General features: G+C 31.8%; 1 protein-coding gene across 1 annotated transcript in view; it reads left to right on the top strand.

The window, feature by feature from the left end:
• The first annotated feature begins 289 nt into the window (after positions 1 to 289).
• Positions 290 to 15336, top strand: part of LOC145292030 (bursicon-like) — a 316032-nt gene continuing 300985 nt past the window's right edge. The window contains exon 1 of the mRNA XM_080138053.1: positions 290 to 723. The gene's annotated coding sequence lies outside the window, so the exon portion shown is untranslated. The remainder of the gene's footprint in view (positions 724 to 15336) is intronic.

The following is a 15336-nucleotide window of genomic DNA, read 5'->3' on the forward strand; positions in this document are numbered from 1 at the left end:
ACAATGCTTGGTGAAAAAGAAAACAATGCTTGGTGAAAAAGAAAACAATGCTTGGTGAAAAAGAAAACAATGCTTGGTGAAAAAGAAAACAATGCTTGGTGAAAAACAAAACAATGCTTGGTGAAAAAGAAAACAATGCTTGGTGAAAAAGAAAACAATGCTTGGTGAAAAAGAAAACAAATAAAACGAAAAGAAAGAAACGTTAAAAAGACGAAAGCAATAAAAAGTAAGAAAAGAAATCAAATAGAGAGGCGGGAGTGGGTAGAACTCAGACTTGGGAAGAAAAACCACACACATTTGAAATCCATGGTTGCCCGAGAGAGAAATACGTACGTTGTTAGCAGCAGCAGGTAGAAAACCCCTTTTCCCGCCAAAAGCCCCGCCACCCACGGGCAACTTCATTCTGATAACGAATCGCCGCCTTCGACATGCACACCTAACTAGCACTAGCCAAACGCTGACGTTGCCCGCTCGTCGCTTCGACTTGAATAGAGCGTCTTCTCTCTTCTTCCATCACTACTTTTAAGAGGCCCGGTTCCATCAGACCAGCACAGTCGCTTAGTAGTGGCGCTACCTCAAACAACTGTTGACTACTTATTACAACACAACGAAGGAGAGCAACAAAAAAAAAAAAAACCTACGGTCGGACATACGCCGTCACCCGTGTGTGTGTGTGCGCGCGCTTCCTTCAGCCGCCGCCGCTGCTGCAACCTCTGTTTATAGGTAAGTTATCAATCAATGTTTTCTTTCCATATTTAGTTATATTTTTTCGCGGAGAGATCTTATATTTGAGCGAAATAAAACAATCTATGAACGAGTAAACAAGAAAAAAACTTCTGGACGTTAGAAAAAAATCACAACTAATTTTTGTTACACGATCTGTATTTTGTTTTAGCTTTGTTTCACAATATAATTGCAGCTGTCTTTTAATCGTCAGTCGTTAAATATTTACATAACTTGAGATGAATCGCCCAAGATCACTGCGTGCTTTTGTGTGTACATGTGCGTGTCCGTATTTGTAAGAGTTATTTGGACTGGTTTTCAAACCAGATCAACATATTGTTGAGAAATTTCCGACAATTAAATATTTAGAAAAATATATTACAAAATGCGTTTAGATGTCAAACGCAGCGGAATATTAAATAGAGTTTTATCATTAAATCAAATTTCTCATATATTAAAATTTTTTCTTTTTATTTTACTAAGAATTTAGATTAAGGTATCTTGCCATCATAATTGTAGCATTACCATTGAGAAATATGCCTTTTTCTGAAACTACTTTCAAAACTTAGCTACTTTTTGGTGAGTTCTTATTAAACTTAAATTTGGCATTTTCAAACGTGTTCCTTTTAAAACTATATTATTCTAATATGAATGAATACATATATGTATATATGTACACACACACACACACACACACACACGCGCGCACATATATACATTCACACAAACACGCACACGTATATATGATTATATTGGATAACACATGCAACGAAAAAAATGAAAAACGAAATACTTAAATTGTGAAAATATCTTTATTGCCGATGTTTCTGCCAAGATACTTTTCTAAACATTTAATATATCGAATGATAGCAGTTAAATTCCTCAGCAAAACTTGTAAACGGAAGATTTTGATTCTGCAAAATTATTAAAAAAATTATTTCATTTATTAATAAACTTTACTCATACTTAACAACATATTCCGAGAAAAGGTTCGCTGAAACATCAGGTATATAAGCTGGTAAAGTAGTTCTAATAAATTTGAATATTTTATTTTTAATAATAATAACAATAATCTCATATATATATATATATATATATATATATATATATATATATATATATATATAGATAGATAAAAAAAAAGATAGATAGATATAGATATATATAGATATAGATATATTAGAAAACATATTTCTCGTAGGGTCACACATTGAGTTTTGGTTATGTTGTTTAGATCAGAAAATGTGAGTTTACTAGCCATTTAAATATAAAAAAAAATTGAATCACACATTCACAAATTATTCGCTTTCTGTGTCGTTCTCTTTCATTTTTCCAACTATATGTTCAATAATATTATTCCCTCTAGTAATATTCCGTTTGTTTATAATGGACGATTGTGACCTTTCTTTCTACCTTTTTTGCTACATTCAGTTGTTAATAAATATAGAGACGAGGAGATAGAGAAAGGGAAATATGGGTCAACTTTCATACAGTAGGAGAGGGTGAGAGTGATAGACAGAAACGTGCTAATAGCTGTGGTACTTGCAGAGTTAATAATTGCGTCTAATTGAAACAATTGAAATAGAATAAAAAAAACATGAGCAAAATTCAATAATAATGAGGAATATTGTGGCATGTATTTTTGGGTGATTTACATGTATAGCTGAAATAACTTAGCGAAACAAACATTGATAAAGGCAGTTATATATATATATATATATATATATATATATATATATATATATATATATATATATATATATATTTATTTATATATATGTAAACTACCAGGTCGACCGGCATTGCCCGAGTATAAAATACATTTAAATAATATATTTTGAGTAATGCAGATTTCGTTTTTATTGTTATATTATATATGACCTAATATATAATAATGATTTAAAAAGTTACCACCGACAATCGAAACCAAAACGTTTAGCTTATGATTTATTTTTTTCTTGGACGTTAATGCTATGAAAACATGTTTTCTGTAAGGCTGAAAATTAAAATATGAACCAATAGCTATTCCGTTACGCATGCATGCTCGTAATGCTGTCGTTTGACCTTCACCTGACAAATTCTTTAATTTCCACACTTTTGCACCGATTTCCCCCGAATAAAACCCAAATATAAAGTTTCGCATGGGTTTGAACACTCTATGTTTTAAGTTTCATTTCTGTAAACCAAAAACTCTAGGAGGAGTTTGGTAGGCAAAATTTTATATACGCATACATAAATATCTATAGAAAGAGGTTTGTGTTTTCTATAACCTTTTTACGCAAATATTATGTAAGTATAAATCATGTAGAATATCTGCTTAAATATAATTACACGTAACAGTTAACAAAAGATGATCATCTCATAAGAAAATCGAAAAAAACTAATAGGGAATTAATTAAAATGAATGTTTAAAAGAATATGCAAATTAGCTCGATCCTTTGCTAGTGAATGCAATTCCACGACTCTTTTTTAATAAATAGATTAAAGGGTTCTCTGTGTGTGTATGTGTGTGTGTGTGCGTATGTTTAAATTTCACTACCAAACTACTTTGTCAATTTTCGGTTTACAGACTCGAGATTTAACATATTACGTATTGAGATTCGGGAAAATCTTTTTAATCTGTTTTCGGAGAGAAATTTGGCTTTCAAGGGATCAATGTTCAACAATTTGATCTTTGAAAACTCTAACAAACTCCTCCGTTAATTTTAGGTCTAAACACTTGAAATTTTAAATGTAAAGTAATTGGACATGGATCAAACTTTTTAATTTTATTTGAGACCAAAAAAATAAAAAAATAATGTTAAAGCGTCAAAATTGGAGCCAAAGTTAAAAAATGTGACCTTTGCGGTCTCTACCAAATTACTCAGCCAATTTCTAGTCTGAACATTTGAAATTTTACATAAAAGCTATTCAGAGATAGGACAGGTTTTTTATTTTTTAAAGATTTAACCTTTGCGGTTTTTAGTAAACTACTCAGACAATTATTGGTCTAAAAATTTGAAATTTTACATGAAAAGTATTCAGACATGCGGCAAGCTTTTTAATCAGTTTTTGGGCGAAAATTTGGCTACTAAAAGGTCAAAGTTTTAAGAGTTGACCTTTGCAGATTCTACCAAGCTCCTCTACCAATTTTGTGTCTAAACACTTGAAAGTTTAGATGTAGGTTACTTGGACATGGGTAAAACTTTTTATTTAGATTTGAGACCAAAACAATAAAAGTTTAAGCGGCTAAAATTGGAGTCAAAGTTTAAAAAAAATTCCCTCTGCGGTCTCTACCAAATTACTCAGATAATTTTTGGATTAAACATTCGATATTTCGACATAGAGTGTATTTACACATAGGGCAAGTTATGAAAAGTACATAGGCCCCAAGTAAAGTGGGGCTGAACTGCTAATTCTTAAGTTGCATTTATTCTGACGCAGACTGCACATGTTCATAGACATGCACACCCACACACGCATGTGCACATCTGCATAAACTTTATATTGTTGCAGGTGGAAACAAGTATATCAACAAGTGTTCGCACGTGCTGCTACTGCTTTGCTCGCTTTTTGTTCCCCTATTCTTATCATTTCGGCTTTTTAAAACCAAGAGCTATCGTTTACTATCTTATGTTTTTAACCCTTCAAAAGAAATAGAAAAAGAATTGTTCTGATTTTTTGTCTGCGAACTTTCAGTTCTTTATTATTCATTTATAATTTATACCATTATTAACCGCCGAACAACACAATAGATCCTTCGATCCTATAAATACCAGCGCTATCCAGTAACCCTGAATACACTATACTGAAATAGCACAATATATGTTCTATTTTGTCGCTCACTTACCAGTTTATTTGAATGCTAAACTTCATTTCAAATTGAACGTTTGCTAGGTTTGAAAATGACTTAAGAAACCCACGCAAACTAACTAAAGTCTGCCCCATCACAAATATTTTTTTTTACACAGTGATCACCACTTATCAAGACCCGGAAGCCACTCAGGGATAAGGGTTATTGCAAGTACATTACGTTAGTGTGGAGATTTTATGAAGTGTTTACTTAAGGGGGCGGTTCATTAGGAATTTAATGTTAACGTTGTTATTATGTTATAATGTTAACGTTGGACTTTAAGACATCCAAGTTGTAGTCCGGTGGGAAGCAGGCAGACGGAACAGAGTTCCACAGGCGTGCAGTTCTAAGAAAGAAGCTTTGTTCATGGAATCCGCGTTTTGATTTAGGCACAGATATAGAGTGGGGGAAATTTTTCACAGTGGATTCAGCTAGACGGGTGTTTTTCGTAAAAGATTGGCGAGGGGGGACCAGAGATTAGAGTTCAGACGAGCACCTGCCATGGAAATAACGATAAAACAAGGATAGGCTTGCAACGTCTCTTCTGTGGGATAGAGGTTGCAGGGTAGAGAAAAGGGCACCCCCCACTAAGCTACGAAGTCTATTTTGTACTCTGTCAAGGCAGGATAGGCTGTTTTTAGCAGCTCCTGCCCAGATATGGCAACAGTATTCCATCCTTGGACGTACTTGGCTTTTATATAGATAGAGAATTGCATCAGTAGTGAGATATCTTCTGGAGCGGTAGAAGGATCCCACCATCTTTCCAGCGACCTTGGCAACAGACTTGATGTACGTGTTCCATTTCAGATCAGGAGTAAAGGTCAAACCCAGAAGCTTGTCAAAACACGGGGCCTCACCCAGAAGAGAGCCATCCATCACAACTGATGCCAGATGGGGATCAGAGCGTTGATGATGTAAGGATAGGAGTTTGGTTTTGGATGCATTAAAGGTAACCAGCCACATCTTCCCCCACTGAACCACGCGCTCGAGATCAGAGGAGAGAGAATCAGAGAGAACTTTGTCATTTACAGCCTTTGATGTGTTTCCGTAGATGGTCGTGTCATCAGCATAGATGTCAACGAATGATTTAAGTATGTGTTTAGGGAGGTCATTGATGTAGATCAGGAAGAGAGTTGGGACCAGGATTGACACCTGAGGGACTCCAGCATTTATATTGCAGGCCTCCGATTTTTGTCCATCTACCACTACTCTTATGAGCCTATATATAATTATATAATGGATATTACATTCATATATCTATTATTATACTAAAGTTGAATGAATTAACGGTTTTCAAAAATGTTTTCCTTGTATACGTTATGAACGCAAAACACGCTAAATAAATATTCATTTAGTTATGTTTTTTAACATTACATTTTAATTTTTCTAATTTGCTGTAATTAGCAACTAAACAATCAAGAGACCTAACTGAGCTTATATTTATCACTCTTATTCTTTTTCATTATATGTTGTTTGTCCCGACTTATTGTAGACGATGTCTATCATTCTTGCTTCCTTTTCTCTCTTACTGTGTAACGCTTTCATAATAAAATATAACTAATTATGAGACTCAAGATAGAAATAGACCATTATTTACACGAAAAAACACTCACACATGTAATATATATATATATATATATATATATATATATATATGTGTGTGTGTGTGTGTGTGTGTGTGTTTCTCTCTATGGTATATTACATTAAATAAAATAGAAGTTTTTTGTCTCTTAATTCTATTTTCGATCGTTTCCAACAACTTCTATACAACTTTGATATATTTGAATTAGCAAATGAGCAGTTGTGTTAAAAAAACTAAAAAATACTCAATAGAAACTGAAATATGGGAATATTTATTAATTAATGTCTAATACCTATTGTAAAATTTTCATAATCATATAAATTTCCCAGATGATTTCCACCACATTTTACTCCTTTTGAACAAAATATAGCCTACATCAAACTTTTTACGCCTAACAGCTGTGTTCTAAAATCCATAATAATTATTAGAAGTGAATCATTTATAGTCAAACGTATACGTGCATGCGTACCTAATTTTACCAGATTCAGACAATCTAGTTTCATGATAGATGACACAGTTTTTTGGAATATAAAACCAATACTATAATAATCTTTTCTTTCTATATTGTTTAATTTGATTTGCTTTTCGCTGTTTGTTTAGCATTAAAATCTATTGACTCGCATCAGGATTGAACTCACGATTTTCAGATTATGAGAGTTTTGTGCTTAATACATCCCCACATTCTCCAGTTACAACTTCCTTTCGTTTCATACGCCTCAGCTTTCCACTTATTAAATAATGTTCGGTTGAAATCGAACGGATGGAAATCCGTATCGACTGACACACATTTGGACTTTATTAATATTAGTTAGTGATGTAGGTACACATTAAATCAACCGAATAGGTATGCGTATATTTGATAAGGATAACAGTTAAGCTGCTTTGTATGCAGACAACAATATCAACGTCGCTACAATGAACAAAATAAAAGGAGAAGATTTAAATTAAAAAAAAAACAATTAGTAGCGTAACTGCCAGTTTCACAAAAAGTGATTGGATAATAGTTTATCGCGAAACTAACTGTTACACCGATAGTTAGACGTCGTATTAAGCGTTTGATATATATATATATATATATATATATATATATATATATATATATATATATATATATATATATATATATATATATATATATATATATATATATATATATATACCGGTTGTATCGATTAGTTTTCTAGATGAAAATTCAATGGAACTCGCGTGATTATTAAGAGTGCTCAATGCAAGACAGAGCTGGTATATAGTCTGTTTATTGTACAAACATTATTGATTACATATGTGAATACATGTTTCATATATGTACATATGTAACCAATTTAAAAATCTTATAAAAACTAATGTGGTCTTGACATACGTTTCCATATCTTTTTTGGTCTGATGAAGTGTTGTTTCTGAATTTGGACTCCACTGAAATGTGTGTGCACATATGTAACCAATGTGCATACATGTTTCAGTCGAGTCCAAATTATATATATATATATATATATATATATAAATATATATATATATATATATATATATATATATATATATATATATATATATATACTAGCATGGGTACACGGCGTTGCCCGGGTGTTTGGAAGCGTGTGTTGAGCAAAAAAAAAAAAAAAATGGAAGACAGGCTTGAACCCGTATCACGAAGGAGAAAAAGAACGGGGAAAAACGTGACGTCTTTGTTGTTACGACCACCGGCAAACCGGAAGTAACCTAGGTTTAAATTAAGGCTAGGCAATCGAAAAGAGGGATGACTTTCGAAAATATCGGCGAAAAAAGCAACTCCTCCCTGTTGAAAAGTGCCCAGTTGAGGGTGAAGAAATTAATGTTTTTAGCAAATTTTTCTGTATTTGTCGTCTAAAGGGTCGATCTTAAAAACGTTACTGATCTTGTGAAAATCCGTCGCCTCTGTCGAAAGTTTTAGGAAGACATGCAAACATAATACATACATTATACATTCATATATTGGTAGCTCAATTTGTCGACCCAAGCCGATTAAAAAGCTTGCTCTATCTCTGAATACGCTTTATGTAAAATTTCAAATGTTTAGACCAGAAATTGTCTAAATAATTTGGTAGTGGTCATTTTTTTTAAAACTTTGACCCCTATTATGACTCCTTAACATTTATTGTTTTGGGCTCAAACCAAGTTATTACGTCCAAGAAACCTATATCTAAAATTTCAATTGTTTATATGCAAAATTGTCGGAGGAGTTTGGTAGAATTCTCAAAGGTCAAACCGTTGAATTTTTACCCCTTAACAGCCAAATGTCTAGCCGAAAACGGATTACAAAGATCTTCCCAATCTCAGTACCTTGTATATCAAATTTCGAGTCTGTAGACTGAAAATTGGCAAAGTTATTGCGTAGGAAAATGTACACAGGCAGACACACAGATACACAAACAGACAGACACTTTCACTTATATATATATATTTTGTATATATTAATCAAATTGTGAACAATATATATATATATATATATATATATATATATATATATATATATATATATATATATATACTAGCAGTTCAGCCTGGCTTTGCTCGGGCCCTATATACTGTTAATAACATTATGTGCATATATATATATATATATATATATATATATATATATATATATATATATATTAAAAAGTTTGACTCATGTCCAGATAACCTACATTTAAAATTTCAAGTGTTTAGACCCAAAATTAGTGGAGGAGTTAGTAGAGTCTACAAGGGTCAACTCTTTCAACTTTGACCTCTTACCAGCCAAATTTTCGCCCAAAACTTATTAAAAAGCTTTCTGCTTGTCTGAATAACTTTTATGTAAAATGCCAAATGTTTAGACCCAAAATTGGCTGAATAGTTTGCTAAATACCTCAAAAAAGTAAAATCTTTTGAACTTTGACCCCAAATTTTCAGCCCAAAACCCGATTAAAAAAATTGCCCTATGTCTAAATAACAGTTTATGTAAAATTTAGTTTAGACCCAAAATTGGCCGAGTAATTTGGTAGAGACTGAAGAGGTAATTTTTTTAAACTTTGACCCCAATTTTAACCCCTAAAATTTATTGTTTTGGCCTCAAATCAAATGATAAAGTTAGGTCCATGTCCAAGTAACTTACATCTGAAATTTCAAGTGTGTAGACCAAAATTGACAGAGTAGTTTGGTAGGGAAATGTACACCCAGACAGACAAATTCACTTTTATAGATATATAGATATATAATCTCTGTGTAGCTTAATATCCATGACTATGCTTTACTTATTTACTACCTAGCTGTGCTTCCATATTAGGCACTGTTGAAGTAAATACTAAAAATCGATACATTTTATATGAATACATGATATACATAATATATAAATCGACACAGATATAAATACGCACATATGTGTTTGTGTACGTAAGTACGTGTGTGTATGTGTGTGTGTGTGTGTGTGTGTGTGAGAGAGAGAGAGAGAGAGAGAGAGAGAGAGAGAGAGAGAGTTAGAATATACAAGACATTCCGAACATGAAAAACTCAATAACGCAACACACACATCAATAATTTCTTACTTCTCCAATTAATTGTAAAAACTTAGGTTGAATTTAAGAAATGATTGATAACGAAGCATTTTATTTACGTTTTAAATGTTTGTTCTTCGCTTAAATGTTTATTTAGTTATTTTTCATGGTTCACTCTAATATGATCGACCCGGTGAAACGCGCGGTTTGTATTTCTCAACCAAATACAGGCAATAATGGTTAACCTTTCTTTTTATACGATTATAAAAACGTATGAACTAGTTTCATTTTAAGGTTACACGTAATTAGAACAATTTGCAATTTTCAAAAAAGACCCCCCAAACAACTTTCTTTTACATAATTATTCACGATAACATTTGGTTGTTGATATACCGCCAGTTCTCAGATTCAAGCATCTATTTATTTGTGGGCAGGTTGTTGCACTTCTTTTCTGTTTCGATAAGCAACAAATATTCAAGAGCACATCTCCATAATGTGTATTCGATTTCTTACGAGTTTGTCTAACAAGGCGCAAAACCCCAACTTGCTACTTTTATCTCTATTTATACAACGGTATGTGTATATATCAATATATTTTGAAACAATGGAAGTCGCTTTTTTAATTACCAGATTTTAAAAATTATTCGTATGAAGGCTATTCGGGATTGGTGGATATTGCTCTAAATGACAACTGAGGTAGCCTGCTAGACAGCGAGAGATGATTTTCATAGTTATGCTAATATATTATTTATAGACCCACATTTTCTCACTAGAGATTTAAATACATACATGGATGGGTAGCTTTTAGTATTTTTTGAACTTGTATGGATGTATTAGATCTTTTATAATATATAGTAATTGGAATTTAGATTTATTGTCAATACTAGCTAGTGCTTCATAAGTATGTATTAGATAAACATCTAATAAGTTATTATATCAACATTCAATAAATGTGTTTCGGAGACTTAACGCTTACTCGGAGCCTAGAAAGTATAACAACAACAATAATAATAATAATAATAATAATAATAATAATAATAATAATACATACATACATACATACATACATACATACATACATACATACATGCGTGCATGCATACATACATACATACTTATGCATACACACATACACAAATACGCGTGTATGTGTATGTGTGTGTATGCCTGAGTATATGCAATAATCGTTTCATGACTGTTAGACAGAGCACTAATAATGTACCGTGACATCGTCGTAAAAAGCAACAATCATGTAGCCCTGAGCGATCGATCGCATCTAATCATGTCATGAGGCCAATAATACCTGTTGTGGTCGTTGATGTGGCGTCGCTAACTTTGGCCATGTTCTCAGAACGTTAGTGTTAACGAAAAGCTTCCGGTGGTGCCGTAATTTTTTTGTTGACCAGGATGGGCTTCTCCCACATTTTGTTGATTGATTCTAAATGAAGGTTTCGTTTTGATCAAAGAAATGGACGTTAATCGAGAAGTGAGAAATGGGTTTTAAGCAAGTTCATATAACTCAACAAAATAATCGAAATATATAAATACGAATATATTACCATAAAACTTGTTACAAGAACAAAGATTAATACTTCTGGTGATTCTGTACTACGTTTAAGTTACCGACAGTCAGCAAGTAAGTTTGGGAGTTAAAGGTTTAGTAAAATGGTCGTTGTTACGCGAATAAAAGCATGTTCCTTCTCAAAACGTTCCTGAAAAACTGAAAAACTCCAATTTGCTCTTAACTGCTTCATGTTGAATAAAATTGAAATCTTCATGCTAATATTAATTTGCAAGGCCAAATTCCACCTGAATATTCGTATTATTTGTATGTCTTAGACTACTGGTCTCATCTTGAGTTTCATTTTCGTAACATTTCGGTCGATATAACCTGTTAAAATATTTATAAATTCATAGTTTATAACTTATCTACAAATTCTAAAAAAGAATACATTTTCAAAGTAGCAAATTTAAAAAAAAATACGTTAAAAACAGATCACATGAAAAATCAATTAGAATATGACCAAAACACAAAGTAAATTAACAGACAATAATTACAATTTTTATTATATGACCAAAACACAAAGTAAATTAACAGACAATAATTACAATTTTTATTATATGACCAAAACACAAAGTAAATTAACAGACAATAATTACAATTTTTATTATATGACCAAAACACAAAGTAAATTAACAGACAATAATTACAATTTTTATTATATGACCAAAACACAAAGTAAATTAACAGACAATAATTACAATTTTTATTATATGACCAAAACACAAAGTAAATTAACAGACAATAATTACAATTTTTATTATATGACCAAAACACAAAGTAAATTAACAGACAATAATTACAATTTTTATTATATGACCAAAACACAAAGTAAATTAACAGACAATAATTACAATTTTTATTATATGACCAAAACACAAAGTAAATTAACAGACAATAATTACAATTTTTATTATATGACCAAAACACAAAGTAAATTAACAGACAATAATTACAATTTTTATTATATGACCAAAACACAAAGTAAATTAACAGACAATAATTACAATTTTTATTATATGACCAAAACACAAAGTAAATTAACAGACAATAATTACAATTTTTAATATATGACCAAAACACAAAGTAAATTAACAGACAATAATTACAATTTTTATTATATGACCAAAACACAAAGTAAATTAACAGACAATAATTACAATTTTTATTATATGACCAAAACACAAAGTAAATTAACAGACAATAATTACAATTTTTATTATATGACCAAAACACAAAGTAAATTAACAGACAATAATTACAATTTTTATTATATGACCAAAACACAAAGTAAATTAACAGACAATACAGAAATATACTAATTATATGGTTTAAATCATCATATAATGCATAAGTAAAATATTGGAGCTAATAAATAAATATTTGCTAACCCCACCTTACTATATATGTTCCTAAAATAAAATAATAATAAAGTTTCTGTTTTACACTAAATGAATGCATTCTAAATAGTCATAAAATTAGAAGAAATAACACGAATTATCACAGTAAAAATAAAATTGCCGCCTCTATCTTGAAAAAACTACACTAAAAAAAGATAACCCTAACAACACAACAATGGATATATATATATATATATATATATATATATATATATATATATATAATGGCTAAATACAGACCAATCAACATGATGATTAAAAAAAATTTAAAAAATGAAAATAAAGGTTAGCTAACCAGGTTTCGTTCTTCGCTCAACAGAGCTAAATCAAGGAAAATACGATTGAAAAAAAAAAAGTCATGAGTATGGCGGGGGAGAGAAAAAAAAGCGAAAAATAAACTGGGGAAAATTACATAGAAACTAAATTAAGTCCTAAAAGATTCTTTTTGCTTGCAAAGAGAATGTCTCAAAGACTTAATAAAAATAGTCTCTAGAATTTTCAAATGAAAGGGCGAATGCGACTTACTCAAGATCTGAAATTCGTGGCACACGCAGGTTATTTTATAAATAACCATGCGTGTTGATCATTAATTGTATCTAGCCAATAAAAAGTATCATTAATGAAAATGAGCTACTGACATTTTTATAAGTCTACAATACGATCTATACGCGCGGTCATTTCACAAAAACACTTTTACGTTATTACACTTTTATATGGCATAATTACTTTAACACACCAGCTCTCATTAGATCACCGAAGTTAAGCGATGTCAAGTCTGGTCAATACCAGATGAGTGATCGTTTCGGAAAACAGGTGCTGTGGTGGTGGTGGTTGTGGTGGTAGTGGGGAAACGAAATATCCCTGCTAACAATACATCCCTAGATATGTCTTTAGTAAGTGTGTCTATAGACCTTGCTAATCCACACATATGTTTCCAAGCTGGGATAAGCAATATCGTTGCGCTAGTTATGTTTTCAATCACGTGACAAGAGAGAGTATGCACTTCTTTACGGTTGTTTTATTTTTCTATAAATATCTATTACAGATAATTTGATTAAAATCACTGTAATCTCAAAAGACTTCAAAGAAAAATATATTGCATCAAATGAAAGCGTTGCAATGTTTGTAGGAAGAGATGCATTCCATACTGAAAATGGAATCACGTCATAATCTTATACAATATGTTCTTTCAAAACTATCTTTATTTCGATTTGAAAGAATTCGTATTTTGAAGGGCCTTCCTATCCGTTATGGGTAACATTTAACGGTAGAATGAGTTAATCGACAACAAAAGGTATTTGCATTTCATTCTGAGATTTGTATGTCAACGCGATAAAAATGGATCGGTTTTCCTTTTTATTCTTCCCATCTGGCTTAGAACTGACACAAATTGATTTTAATCAGGATAATTTTTTATAGAAAAAAAAGTGTGCAAACATGGAAACTAGGCTTAATCTGTCAAAGCCAGGCGCATTGAAAACAATTCCAATGACAACATAAATAAGCGTTTGTCGGTTCTGATCAGAACAATCGCACACAGACGGGGCCTGCATCACTTCCATGACGCAGGCAACATAGACGCACAAGTAGAAAAACCGCATTCACCCGCTCACTAAAATATATCGATTTAAGCACATACAGAATCAAGTATACAAAATGCATGGGTAAATAACAAGCTTACGCATCACACAAACATTATATATATATATATATATATATATATATATATATATATATATATATATATATATATATAGTTAATTACAGTGGCGCCAAAAAGAAAGTCCGCACTTTTCATTTTTTCAACAACTGAAAAGTTAAACTAAATTGAATGTAACTGCTTAAACCTCATTTCGTTCGTTTTTTATTCCTCTATTATCTTACCTGTCCATATTTGACTTTTAACTGAATTATCATAGTGCTCATGTCAATTTAAAAAAAGTAACTTAAAGGCAAAAAGAAACTCCGCACAATGGAAACTTGTTATTTAAATGTAACTTTAGAACATTGATGAAACATATACAACAGGAACACAATGAACTAGTTAATATTTAGTAGCATAGTCCTTCTGAAATTTGACAGTATGCAATCTTTTGGGAATACTTTGACGTAGTCTGCCGCAAAACTTTGGTGAAAGGGTATCCCACTTTTCTTTAATTTTTGTCCAAAATGCTTCTAGATTTGAAATTTTATCATTGTGTAGCTGTTGCTTATTGTAATGCCATACGTTTTCGATGGAATTGAGGTCTTGAAATTGTGCAACCTAATCCAAACACGGAATGTCATGCTCTTCAAGGAACCTTTTGGCATTGCCGGCGTGTGAATGGGAGCATGAAGATGGGATTATCATCCAAATCTCGGCCAAAGTAAAGTAGAAAATGCTCAGTCAACTTACAGTGTGGCCGCTAGAAAAGCGGAAAATTTGAAGGTCAGCTTTAAACAGGAGTCACCGCTTATCAAGGTCATGAGGCCACTCAAGGGTAAGGGTTATTGGGTGTACAGTAATCAATGAGAAAATATTGTAGTAGTCGTTAGTCATGGAAATTTGGTAGATTGGATTACTTAAGGGAGAGGTTCATCAAGAATTTGTTTATGTTGGACTTGAAGACAACCAAGTTATAATCAGCTGGGAAATAGGCAAACGGAAGAAAGTTTCACAGCCGTGCAGTTCTAAGAAAGAAGCATTGTTCATGGAATGTACGTTTTGATTTAGGCACAGTTAAAGAGTGGGGAAAATTATTGACGAGTGT

This window comes from Euprymna scolopes, chromosome 13 (genome assembly GCF_053919585.1).
Source record: "Euprymna scolopes isolate OS-2025 chromosome 13, ASM5391958v1, whole genome shotgun sequence".
Lineage (NCBI taxonomy): Eukaryota > Metazoa > Mollusca > Cephalopoda > Sepiida > Sepiolidae > Euprymna > Euprymna scolopes.